At 31.8% G+C, this 12,071-nt stretch overlaps 1 protein-coding gene across 1 annotated transcript in view; it reads right to left on the bottom strand.

Annotated features, from left to right (window-relative positions):
- Positions 1-12,071, bottom strand: part of LOC131929566 (glutamate receptor ionotropic, kainate 2-like) — a 138,906-nt gene that overhangs the window by 46,471 nt on the left and 80,364 nt on the right. The window lies entirely within an intron of this gene.

The raw sequence follows: 12,071 nt of genomic DNA, 5'->3' as shown, positions 1-12,071 counted from the left end.
ATGATGTTTGAAATAATGGTGAAATATCTTTAGCAATTGTCACTGAATAAATATTTGCATTAGACAAATCACATTTAGATATAGAAGAATAAGGTATGTCTTCAGATTTTCTTATCAGCGAAGATCCTGGGTTATTCTCTTTGTTACCATTGGTCAAACGACAAGCCAATTCTGGAAAATTCATTGGGTTCTTTGCCTGGGCAGCTAAATATATTTAAATTAAGTTCATGCAAGGCTTTAGAAACATCAATTGGATAAAACTCTATAATTTCATTAACTTTTTATTAATATCAGCTTTAAAGGAATAATATAAACAAGTTACACATCATCAATAAATCAAATTTGCAGATATTTCCATTTCACCAAACTTTCTCTAAGTCATTTTATATATTTTAAATTCATGGCATTTTGTTAGGCTAGATATGTTGACTTTTATTTACCACAATAATCTGATTATATAAATTAGGATTACCCAGCTATCATACATTCTTCTTTTTACTGCCCTCCTTTATGAGGGGGAGGTAAAAATCATAAAATGTGTGATGCAATTTACAGATGAACCCTCTCTCTCTCTACCCCTCCCCCTAAATATATATATATATATATATATATATATATATATATATATATATATATATATATATATATATATATATATATATATATATATATATATATATATATATACATAATCTCTAAAATCATGTTGGTACCTCTACCTGTTTGAATGTTAGGCCCATTTCCTTAAACTGTTTCTGTGTGGATCTTCTCCATGGGGGTCATCTATAAATGACGTCACGCATTTTTTTGACGATTTTTACCTCCCCCCCCCCTCCCCCTACACATCGTCACAAAAAGCCAGACCCCCACCCCCTAAAATGACGTCACACAGTACTAGATTCTAGATCTAAATTACTACAGTTGCCTACACTCTAGATTTAGTTCTTAAGTTCTACAACAAGACTACACTAAACTTCGCTAGATCTAGAATAATCTAGATTCTATATATAAATTGATATTGAACATATTCTAGTCTACCTGTCTTAAAGTAAATAGCCTATTTAGTAATTTAGTAATTAATTCCACTCAACTACACTGTAAAATAAAAGAAACTAGATCTAGATCTCTAGACTACTTTTGAGTCTATAAATTAAAAATAAATCCTGTATGTCGTATGTTACTGTCTAAGTCGGAATTTTCAAGAGGGTTTTTTTTTTTAAGTCATAGATCTAGATATAGAATTCTAGATCTAGAAATCTAGACTCTAGATCTAGGCTATATATATATTTATTAATTAAATTAGGCTTGATTTCAGATTTACGATTGAAATCTTTTAGGCCTATAAATATCATATTTTATATAGATTATATAGATGTATTATTATTATACAGGTTGTATTCTAGATCTATCTAGATCTATATAAAATATAATATATTTGTGTGTGTGTGTTATTTTAATCTTAATTTACTTAAAACAACTTATTGTCGGAGTTTTTTTTATTCCAAAAACGAAAGTAGATTTCATAACTTAAAAAAATAAAAAAAAAAAAATATTCACATTTGGTTTGAAAAAACAAAAAAACGCCATCTGGCAACTACCGGAGCGAGAACTTAGTAAGCTACTTTAACAACTTACAAGCCCAATATGTGAAATTTTGTTAATTTAACTGAGACAGAACTCAATTTACATGCTTTTGAAAAACTAAAAGTAAAATAAGTTCCACTTTCGGTTATCAGAAATCGCCGAAAAGTTGATACAGAACAACAAATTTGATATAATACTTATATCTGTAATTTCATCAACTGTAATGTGTTCACAGAAATACACACACGTAACAACGCACATAAACACCCCACCCACAGAAATACGGAAAGGATTGAAAACTATGTTTTCCCAACTCAGGGAGGTGTAAAACTTTAATGCTTATGTTTTAGTTCGTGTTATGTCTCCGATTAAGTTTGCGTTTGTGTTTATGTTTGCGTTTATGATATGTTTCTGTTTGCGTATGAATTTGAATTTGTGGTTGAGTTTGCGTGTTAGCGATTGCGTTGGTGTCTGTTCGCTTTTGCTTTTGCGTTTACGTTTTTGTTTCTTCTTGCGTTTGTGTTTGTATTTACGTGTGTGTTTGCGTTACATTTGCGTTTGAGTTTTGTTTTTGGTTTTCATTAGGGTTAAGTTTAGAGTTAGGTTAAAGGTTATATGTTATTTATGACATAATTCGTTTCCGGTTAAATTTAAAGTTGAGTTGGTGATTTTGGCTTTGATTTCGATTGAGAGAAAAGACAACAGTATCAACCTAACGCCCGTTGTATTTCTCCCTCAAAGGGCCATTTATTTGCGTACCTCCAAGAAGACATTTACATGACTTTAAAAAAAAAAGGAGGCTTAGTTTATACTCGTTTTAGTGGTATTTTCCTGTAAGATACCTCAAGTATAAACTAGCCTCATACATAGTACTGACCACATTATCCCTTCATGTGCATAGATCAAGAAAATATTAACTCTTCATCATCTGTCCGATGGATCCCTAGGTCTAAATAATCCTTACTTTTTTTTTTTATAACTTGCCTAATAAATTTCAAAAAACAGGAGTCCGAGAATCGGACAAACTTTAGCCCTACATAGCATAGCTGTACAAACAAGCCTCGCGACAAATTCAGCAGGAGTAGAGACAAGCCTAACGTCAAGTTAAGCAGAGGCATAGGCAGTGGTGTAGGGCACAACGTACACACTAAGCCCCATGCACAATTAAGTACTCAAGCTTAGCTGGTCACGACAAATGCGTACTTAACCAATCGGAGTACTGGATACTACAAATGCTATCATAGGTCGCAATTCAAATCCGTGCATGCCACACAATTGGATAGTGCAAGTTATATACTTGCCAATACTTATTGGGGAACAGTTATAGTCTAGGATTTACTTTGTCGAAAAGCGTCAGGTATACACTAAATCTAGATACACTTAGTCCCTTTCACGTCTTTTTTTTTTTTTTTTTTTTTTTTTTTTTTTTTTTTTTTTTTTTTTTTTTTGTAACCTCGTCTTATTCAGAGATAGTGAGGCCAGCACTATGTCCAGCCTCTTCATAAAGAGCGTCAAGTTTATCCTAAATGCGCCGACCTTATAGGCGACAGTGTAATCTATTTTTGAATAATTGTTTATTTAATAGAGTTAGTTCTAGAATTTAATGATGTAGTATTGGCACACAAGTAACAAGTAACTAATAAGCTACTTGTTTTGTAGATAAGTTATGTGTGCCTAAGCGACATTGTTTGAGCTTTGAAATGCGTTACTAGATCTGAATACAGCCGCCATCTTTAACTATAAAATATTAGTGATTTCCCATTTTACAAGAGTTTATTGAACTTCCTTCCTGTCTAATTATACAAGCAAATAACTGACTAAATTGTGTCTCATGCACGAATTGTTTCCTCTTCAAAACAAAGATGGTCGTCTTATGGGTAGACATGGTAAATACCGATTTAAAAGTTTAACGGGTTATAATATTCCTTATCTTTCAGCTATATCTTAAATAATACATGTAATTGTTATTTCTATTAGGTTCCAACACTCTTAATTAATTTTCAATAGGATAGGCTTGACAGCTCTTTTAATTCGATAATACAATAATTTCGTTTTCAAGAAACCAGAATGTAGGACTAAGGCTACTAATTAGTAACTTAGCTTTGTCGAAGAAAATTATTTAAAATAAAAATACTTTTTTTTTAGTTAAAACCAAGTACAAAAGCACAGTGATTAATTGTGGTTTCCTTACTTACCTATTTCAGGTCTTAAATATTTTATATACATTTTTGTTTCTAGACAATTGAATAGGTAAATTAGAGTATAATTTTTTTTTAAAATAATGAGCCTTTGTCCTTGGTGTAATTTTACTTTATGGTTAACAGGTATTATATAAAATAAAACAAAAATATTTTTCAATAAAATATAGGTAATTAGCTAGCCGATACGACAGTGCACTAGCCACAAACCCAATTGGTATGAATACTTAGTGTTAATCATTTGCAATCATATTTGCAATCAAATGACAAATAAACCGGGAGTGATCTCCCCTAAACTTTCTGGAATATTCTTATATAAAATAACAGGGGATGGGAACTCGGGCTATAGACATGATTTTTAATCCATTTTAAATTCTTAAAGTTTTAAAAATAGAATAAAATCTCGTAGACAAATTAATTGCACACCAAGTGAACGCCAAATAAAAACGCATAATAGTGCGCAATATTATTAGTACTTTAAAAATTTACATTAGTTTTTTGAGAAATCGGAAGTAGCGTAAATTACTACTTCCGGTCAACGGAAATTACTCAAAATTTAACAGAAGGTAGAGAATTAGATCTTTTACTTACATGTGAAATTTCATTTATCTATCTGAAATAGTACTCAAGTTATAGGCTTTTGAAAAATTCAAAGTAGGAAAAGTACCACTTCCGGTTATCGGAAATCGCTCAAAAGTTAATACGGATCAACGATTTTGATAAAATACTTATATATGAAATTTCATCAACCTAGCTGTAACGGTTCTCAAGTAATCGTGTTTACACACGGACAGACAGAAAGAAAGACAGACACACACACAGACACACACACATACGGACAAGATTGCAAAATTATGTTTTTCCGTATCAGTGAGGTGTAAAACGTCGAGATTTGTAAAAATCTCGATTTTTTTTTTTGGCACGATTACAATAATTTCTCTATACTTCGTATATACGAGAAAGTAAAAAGTGCAACATAAATATCATAGAATAATCTTGCTAAAGCTATACAAGCCTCGACGCTTACTTATGAAAAATATTTTCATTATTATATATTTTTAAAAAAGATTTCTTTTCTCATGTTAGTTTTTACCACTTTAAAAAGAGTTATTAAAACTTTAAAGATCATTTACTTATATGTGAAATTTTGTTAATTTAACTGAGACAGAACTCAATTTACATGCTTTTGAAAAACTAAAAGTAAAATAAGTTCCACTTTCGGTTATCAGAAATCGCCGAAAAGTTGATACAGAACAACAAATTTGATATAATACTTATATCTGTAATTTCATCAACTGTAATGTGTTCACAGAAATACACACACGTAACCACGCACATAAACACCCCACCCACAGAAATACGGAAAGGATTGAAAACTATGTTTTCCCAACTCAGGGAGGTGTAAAACGTTAATGCTTATGTTTTAGTTCGTGTTATGTCTCCGATTAAGTTTGCGTTTGTGTTTATGTTTGCGTTTATGATATGTTTCTGTTTGCGTATGAATTTGAATTTGTGGTTGAGTTTGCGTGTTAGCGATTGCGTTAGCGTCTGTTCGCTTTTGCGTTTACGTTTTTGTTTCTTCTTGCGTTGTGTTTGTATTTACGTGTGTGTTTGCGTTACATTTGCGTTTGAGTTTTGTTTTTGGTTTTCATTAGGGTTAAGTTTAGAGTTAGGTTAAAGGTTATATGTTATTTATGACATAATTCGTTTCCGGTTAAATTTAAAGTTGAGTTGGTGATTTTGGCTTTGATTTCGATTGAGAGAAAAGACAACAGTATCAACCTAACGCCCGTTGTATTTCTCCCTCAAAGGGCCATTTATTTGCGTACCTCCAAGAAGACATTTACATGACTTTAAAAAAAAAAGTAGGCTTAGTTTATACTCGTTTTAGTGGTATTTTCCTGTAATATACCTCAAGTATAAACTAGCCTCAAACATAGTACTGACCACATTATCCCTTCATGTGCATAGATCAAGAAAATATTAACTCTTCATCATCTGTCCGATGGATCCCTAGGTCTAAATAATCCTTACTTTTTTTTTTATAACTTGCCTAATAAATTTCAAAAAACAGGAGTCCGAGAATCGGACAAACTTTAGCCCTACATAGCATAGCTGTACAAACAAGCCTCGCGACAAATTCAGCAGGAGTAGAGACAAGCCTAACGTCAAGTTAAGCAGAGGCATAGGCAGTGGTGTAGGGCACAACGTACACACTAAGCCCCATGCACAATTAAGTACTCAAGCTTAGCTGGTCACGACAAATGCGTACTTAACCAATCGGAGTACTGGATACTACAAATGCTATCATAGGTCGCAATTCAAATCCGTGCATGCCACACAATTGGATAGTGCAAGTTATATACTTGCCAATACTAATTGGGGAACAGTTATAGTCTAGGATTTACTTTGTCGAAAAGCGTCAGGTATACACTAAATCTAGATACACTTAGTCCCTTTCACGTCTTTTTTTTTTTTTTTTTTTTTTTTTTTTTTTTTTTTTTGTAACCTCGTCTTATTCAGAGATAGTGAGGCCAGCACTATGTCCAGCCTCTTCATAAAGAGCGTCAAGTTTATCCTAAATGCGCCGACCTTATAGGCGACAGTGTAATCTATTTTTGAATAATTGTTTATTTAATAGAGTTAGTTCTAGAATTTAATGATGTAGTATTGGCACACAAGTAACAAGTAACTAATAAGCTACTTGTTTTGTAGATAAGTTATGTGTGCCTAAGCGACATTGTTTGAGCTTTGAAATGCGTTACTAGATCTGAATACAGCCGCCATCTTTAACTATAAAATATTAGTGATTTCCCATTTTACAAGAGTTTATTGAACTTCCTTCCTGTCTAATTATACAAGCAAATAACTGACTAAATTGTGTCTCATGCAGGAATTGATTCCTCTTCAAAACAAAGATGGTCGTCTTATGGGTAGACATGGTAGTTACCGATTTAAAAGTTTAACTGGTTATAATATTCCTTATCTTTCAGCTATATCTTAAATAATACATGTAATTGTTATTTCTATTAGGTTCCAACACTCTTAATTAATTTTCAATAGGATAGGCTTGACAGCTCTTTTAATTCGATAATACAATAATTTCGTTTTCAAGAAACCAGAATGTAGGACTAAGGCTACTAATTAGTAACTTAGCTTTGTCGAAGAAAATTATTTAAAATAAAAATACTTTTTTTTTTAGTTAAAACCAAGTACAAAAGCACAGTGATTAATTGTGGTTTCCTTACTTACCTATTTCAGGTCTTAAATATTTTATATACATTTTTGTTTCTAGACAATTGAATAGGTAAATTAGAGTATAATTTTTTTTTAAAATAATGAGCCTTTGTCCTTGGTGTAATTTTACTTTATGGTTAACAGGTATTATATAAAATAAAACAAAAATATTTTTCAATAAAATATAGGTAATTAGCTAGCCGATACGACAGTGCACTAGCCACAAACCCAATTGGTATGAATACTTAGTGTTAATCATTTGCAATCATATTTGCAATCAAATGACAAATAAACCGGGAGTGATCTCCCCTAAACTTTCTGGAATATTCTTATATAAAATAACAGGGGATGGGAACTCGGGCTATAGACATGATTTTTAATCCATTTTAAATTCTTAAAGTTTTAAAAATAGAATAAAATCTCGTAGACAAATTAATTGCACACCAAGTGAACGCCAAATAAAAACGCATAATAGTGCGCAATATTATTAGTACTTTAAAAATTTACATTAGTTTTTTGAGAAATCGGAAGTAGCGTAAATTACTACTTCCGTTCAACGGAAATTACTCAAAATTTAACAGAAGGTAGAGAATTAGATCTTTTACTTACATGTGAAATTTCATTTATCTATCTGAAATAGTACTCAAGTTATAGGCTTTTGAAAAATTCAAAGTAGGAAAAGTACCACTTCCGGTTATCGGAAATCGCTCAAAAGTTAATACGGATCTACGATTTTGATAAAATACTTATATATGAAATTTCATCAACCTAGCTGTAACGGTTCTCAAGTAATCGTGTTTACACACGGACAGACAGAAAGACAGACACACACACAGACACACACACATACGGACAAGATTGCAAAATTATGTTTTTCCGTATCAGTGAGGTGTAAAACGTCGAGATTTGTAAAAATCTCGATTGAGATTTGTAAAAATCTCGATTTTTTTTTTGGCACGATTACAATAATTTCTCTATACTTCGTATATACGAGAAAGTAAAAAGTGCAACATAAATATCATAGAATAATCTTGCTAAAGCTATACAAGCCTCGACGCTTACTTATGAAAAATATTTTCATTATTATATATTTTTAAAAAAGATTTCTTTTCTCATGTTAGTTTTTACCAATTTTAAAAAGAGTTATTAAAACTTTAAAGATCATTTACTTATATGTGAAATTTTGTTAATTTAACTGAGACAGAACTCAATTTACATGCTTTTGAAAAACTAAAAGTAAAATAAGTAGCACTTTCGGTTATCAGAAATCGCCGAAAAGTTGATACAGAACAACAAATTTGATATAATACTTATATCTGTAATTTCATCAACTGTAATGTGTTCACAGAAATACACACACGTAACCACGCACATAAACACCCCACCCACAGAAATACGGAAAGGATTGAAAACTATGTTTTCCCAACTCAGGGAGGTGTAAAACGTTAATGCTTATGTTTTAGTTCGTGTTATGTCTCCGATTAAGTTTGCGTTTGTGTTTATGTTTGCGTTTATGATATGTTTCTGTTTGCGTATGAATTTGAATTTGTGGTTGAGTTTGCGTGTTAGCGATTGCGTTAGCGTCTGTTCGCTTTTGCTTTTGCGTTTACGTTTTTGTTTCTTCTTGCGTTTGTGTTTGTATTTACGTGTGTGTTTGCGTTACATTTGCGTTTGAGTTTTGTTTTTGGTTTTCATTAGGGTTAAGTTTAGAGTTAGGTTAAAGGTTATATGTTATTTATGACATAATTCGTTTCCGGTTAAATTTAAAGTTGAGTTGGTGATTTTGGCTTTGATTTCGATTGAGAGAAAAGACAACAGTATCAACCTAACGCCCGTTGTATTTCTCCCTCAAAGGGCCATTTATTTGCGTACCTCCAAGAAGACATTTACATGACTTTAAAAAAAAAGGAGGCTTAGTTTATACTCGTTTTAGTGGTATTTTCCTGTAAGATACCTCAAGTATAAACTAGCCTCATACATAGTACTGACCACATTATCCCTTCATGTGCATAGATCAAGAAAATATTAACTCTTCATCATCTGTCCGATGGATCCCTAGGTCTAAATAATCCTTACTTTTTTTTTTATAACTTGCCTAATAAATTTCAAAAAACAGGAGTCCGAGAATCGGACAAACTTTAGCCCTACATAGCATAGCTGTACAAACAAGCCTCGCGACAAATTCAGCAGGAGTAGAGACAAGCCTAACGTCAAGTTAAGCAGAGGCATAGGCAGTGGTGTAGGGCACAACGTACACACTAAGCCCCATGCACAATTAAGTACTCAAGCTTAGCTGGTCACGACAAATGCGTACTTAACCAATCGGAGTACTGGATACTACAAATGCTATCATAGGTCGCAATTCAAATCCGTGCATGCCACACAATTGGATAGTGCAAGTTATATACTTGCCAATACTAATTGGGGAACAGTTATAGTCTAGGATTTACTTTGTCGAAAAGCGTCAGGTATACACTAAATCTAGATACACTTAGTCCCTTTCACGTCTTTTTTTTTTTTTTTTTTTTTTTTTTTTTTTTTTGTAACCTCGTCTTATTCAGAGATAGTGAGGCCAGCACTATGTCCAGCCTCTTCATAAAGAGCGTCAAGTTTATCCTAAATGCGCCGACCTTATAGGCGACAGTGTAATCTATTTTTGAATAATTGTTTATTTAATAGAGTTAGTTCTAGAATTTAATGATGTAGTATTGGCACACAAGTAACAAGTAACTAATAAGCTACTTGTTTTGTAGATAAGTTATGTGTGCCTAAGCGACATTGTTTGAGCTTTGAAATGCGTTACTAGATCTGAATACAGCCGCCATCTTTAACTATAAAATATTAGTGATTTCCCATTTTACAAGAGTTTATTGAACTTCCTTCCTGTCTAATTATACAAGCAAATAACTGACTAAATTGTGTCTCATGCACGAATTGTTTCCTCTTCAAAACAAAGATGGTCGTCTTATGGGTAGACATGGTAAATACCGATTTAAAAGTTTAACGGGTTATAATATTCCTTATCTTTCAGCTATATCTTAAATAATACATGTAATTGTTATTTCTATTAGGTTCCAACACTCTTAATTAATTTTCAATAGGATAGGCTTGACAGCTCTTTTAATTCGATAATACAATAATTTCGTTTTCAAGAAACCAGAATGTAGGACTAAGGCTACTAATTAGTAACTTAGCTTTGTCGAAGAAAATTATTTAAAATAAAAATACTTTTTTTTTTAGTTAAAACCAAGTACAAAAGCACAGTGATTAATTGTGGTTTCCTTACTTACCTATTTCAGGTCTTAAATATTTTATATACATTTTTGTTTCTAGACAATTGAATAGGTAAATTAGAGTATAATTTTTTTTTAAAATAATGAGCCTTTGTCCTTGGTGTAATTTTACTTTCTGGTTAACAGGTATTATATAAAATAAAACAAAAATATTTTTCAATAAAATATAGGTAATTAGCTAGCCGATACGACAGTGCACTAGCCACAAACCCAATTGGTATGAATACTTAGTGTTAATCATTTGCAATCATATTTGCAATCAAATGACAAATAAACCGGGAGTGATCTCCCCTAAACTTTCTGGAATATTCTTATATAAAATAACAGGGGATGGGAACTCGGGCTATAGACATGATTTTTAATCCATTTTAAATTCTTAAAGTTTTAAAAATAGAATAAAATCTCGTAGACAAATTAATTGCACACCAAGTGAACGCCAAATAAAAACGCATAATAGTGCGCAATATTATTAGTACTTTAAAAATTTACATTAGTTTTTTGAGAAATCGGAAGTAGCGTAAATTACTACTTCCGGTCAACGGAAATTACTCAAAATTTAACAGAAGGTAGAGAATTAGATCTTTTACTTACATGTGAAATTTCATTTATCTATCTGAAATAGTACTCAAGTTATAGGCTTTTAAAAAATTCAAAGTAGGAAAAGTACCACTTCCGGTTATCGGAAATCGCTCAAAAGTTAATACGGATCTACGATTTTGATAAAATACTTATATATGAAATTTCATCAACCTAGCTGTAACGGTTCTCAAGTAATCGTGTTTACACACGGACAGACAGAAAGACAGACACACACACAGACACACACACATACGGACAAGATTGCAAAATTATGTTTTTCCGTATCAGTGAGGTGTAAAACGTCGAGATTTGTAAAAATCTCGATTTTTTTTTTTTGGCACGATTACAATAATTTCTCTATACTTCGTATATACGAGAAAGTAAAAAGTGCAACATAAATATCATAGAATAATCTTGCTAAAGCTATACAAGCCTCGACGCTTACTTATGAAAAATATTTTCATTATTATATATTTTTAAAAAAGATTTCTTTTCTCATGTTAGTTTTTACCACTTTAAAAAGAGTTATTAAAACTTTAAAGATCATTTACTTATATGTGAAATTTTGTTAATTTAACTGAGACAGAACTCAATTTACATGCTTTTGAAAAACTAAAAGTAAAATAAGTTCCACTTTCGGTTATCAGAAATCGCCGAAAAGTTGATACAGAACAACAAATTTGATATAATACTTATATCTGTAATTTCATCAACTGTAATGTGTTCACAGAAATACACACACGTAACCACGCACATAAACACCCCACCCACAGAAATACGGAAAGGATTGAAAACTATGTTTTCCCAACTCAGGGAGGTGTAAAACGTTAATGCTTATGTTTTAGTTCGTGTTATGTCTCCGATTAAGTTTGCGTTTGTGTTTATGTTTGCGTTTATGATATGTTTCTGTTTGCGTATGAATTTGAATTTGTGGTTGAGTTTGCGTGTTAGCGATTGCGTTAGCGTCTGTTCGCTTTTGCTTTTGCGTTTACGTTTTTGTTTCTTCTTGCGTTTGTGTTTGTATTTACGTGTGTGTTTGCGTTACATTTGCGTTTGAGTTTTGTTTTTGGTTTTCATTAGGGTTAAGTTTAGAGTTAGGTTAAAGGTTATATGTTATTTATGACATAATTCGTTTCCGGTTAAATTTAAAGTTGAGTTGGTGATTTTGGCTTTGATTTCG

This window comes from Physella acuta, unplaced genomic scaffold, assembly GCF_028476545.2.
Source record: "Physella acuta isolate Inbredline_101_S28 unplaced genomic scaffold, ASM2847654v3 ptg001651l, whole genome shotgun sequence".
Classification (NCBI taxonomy): domain Eukaryota; kingdom Metazoa; phylum Mollusca; class Gastropoda; family Physidae; genus Physella; species Physella acuta.
This window is presented reverse-complemented; position numbering and strand designations above follow the sequence as displayed.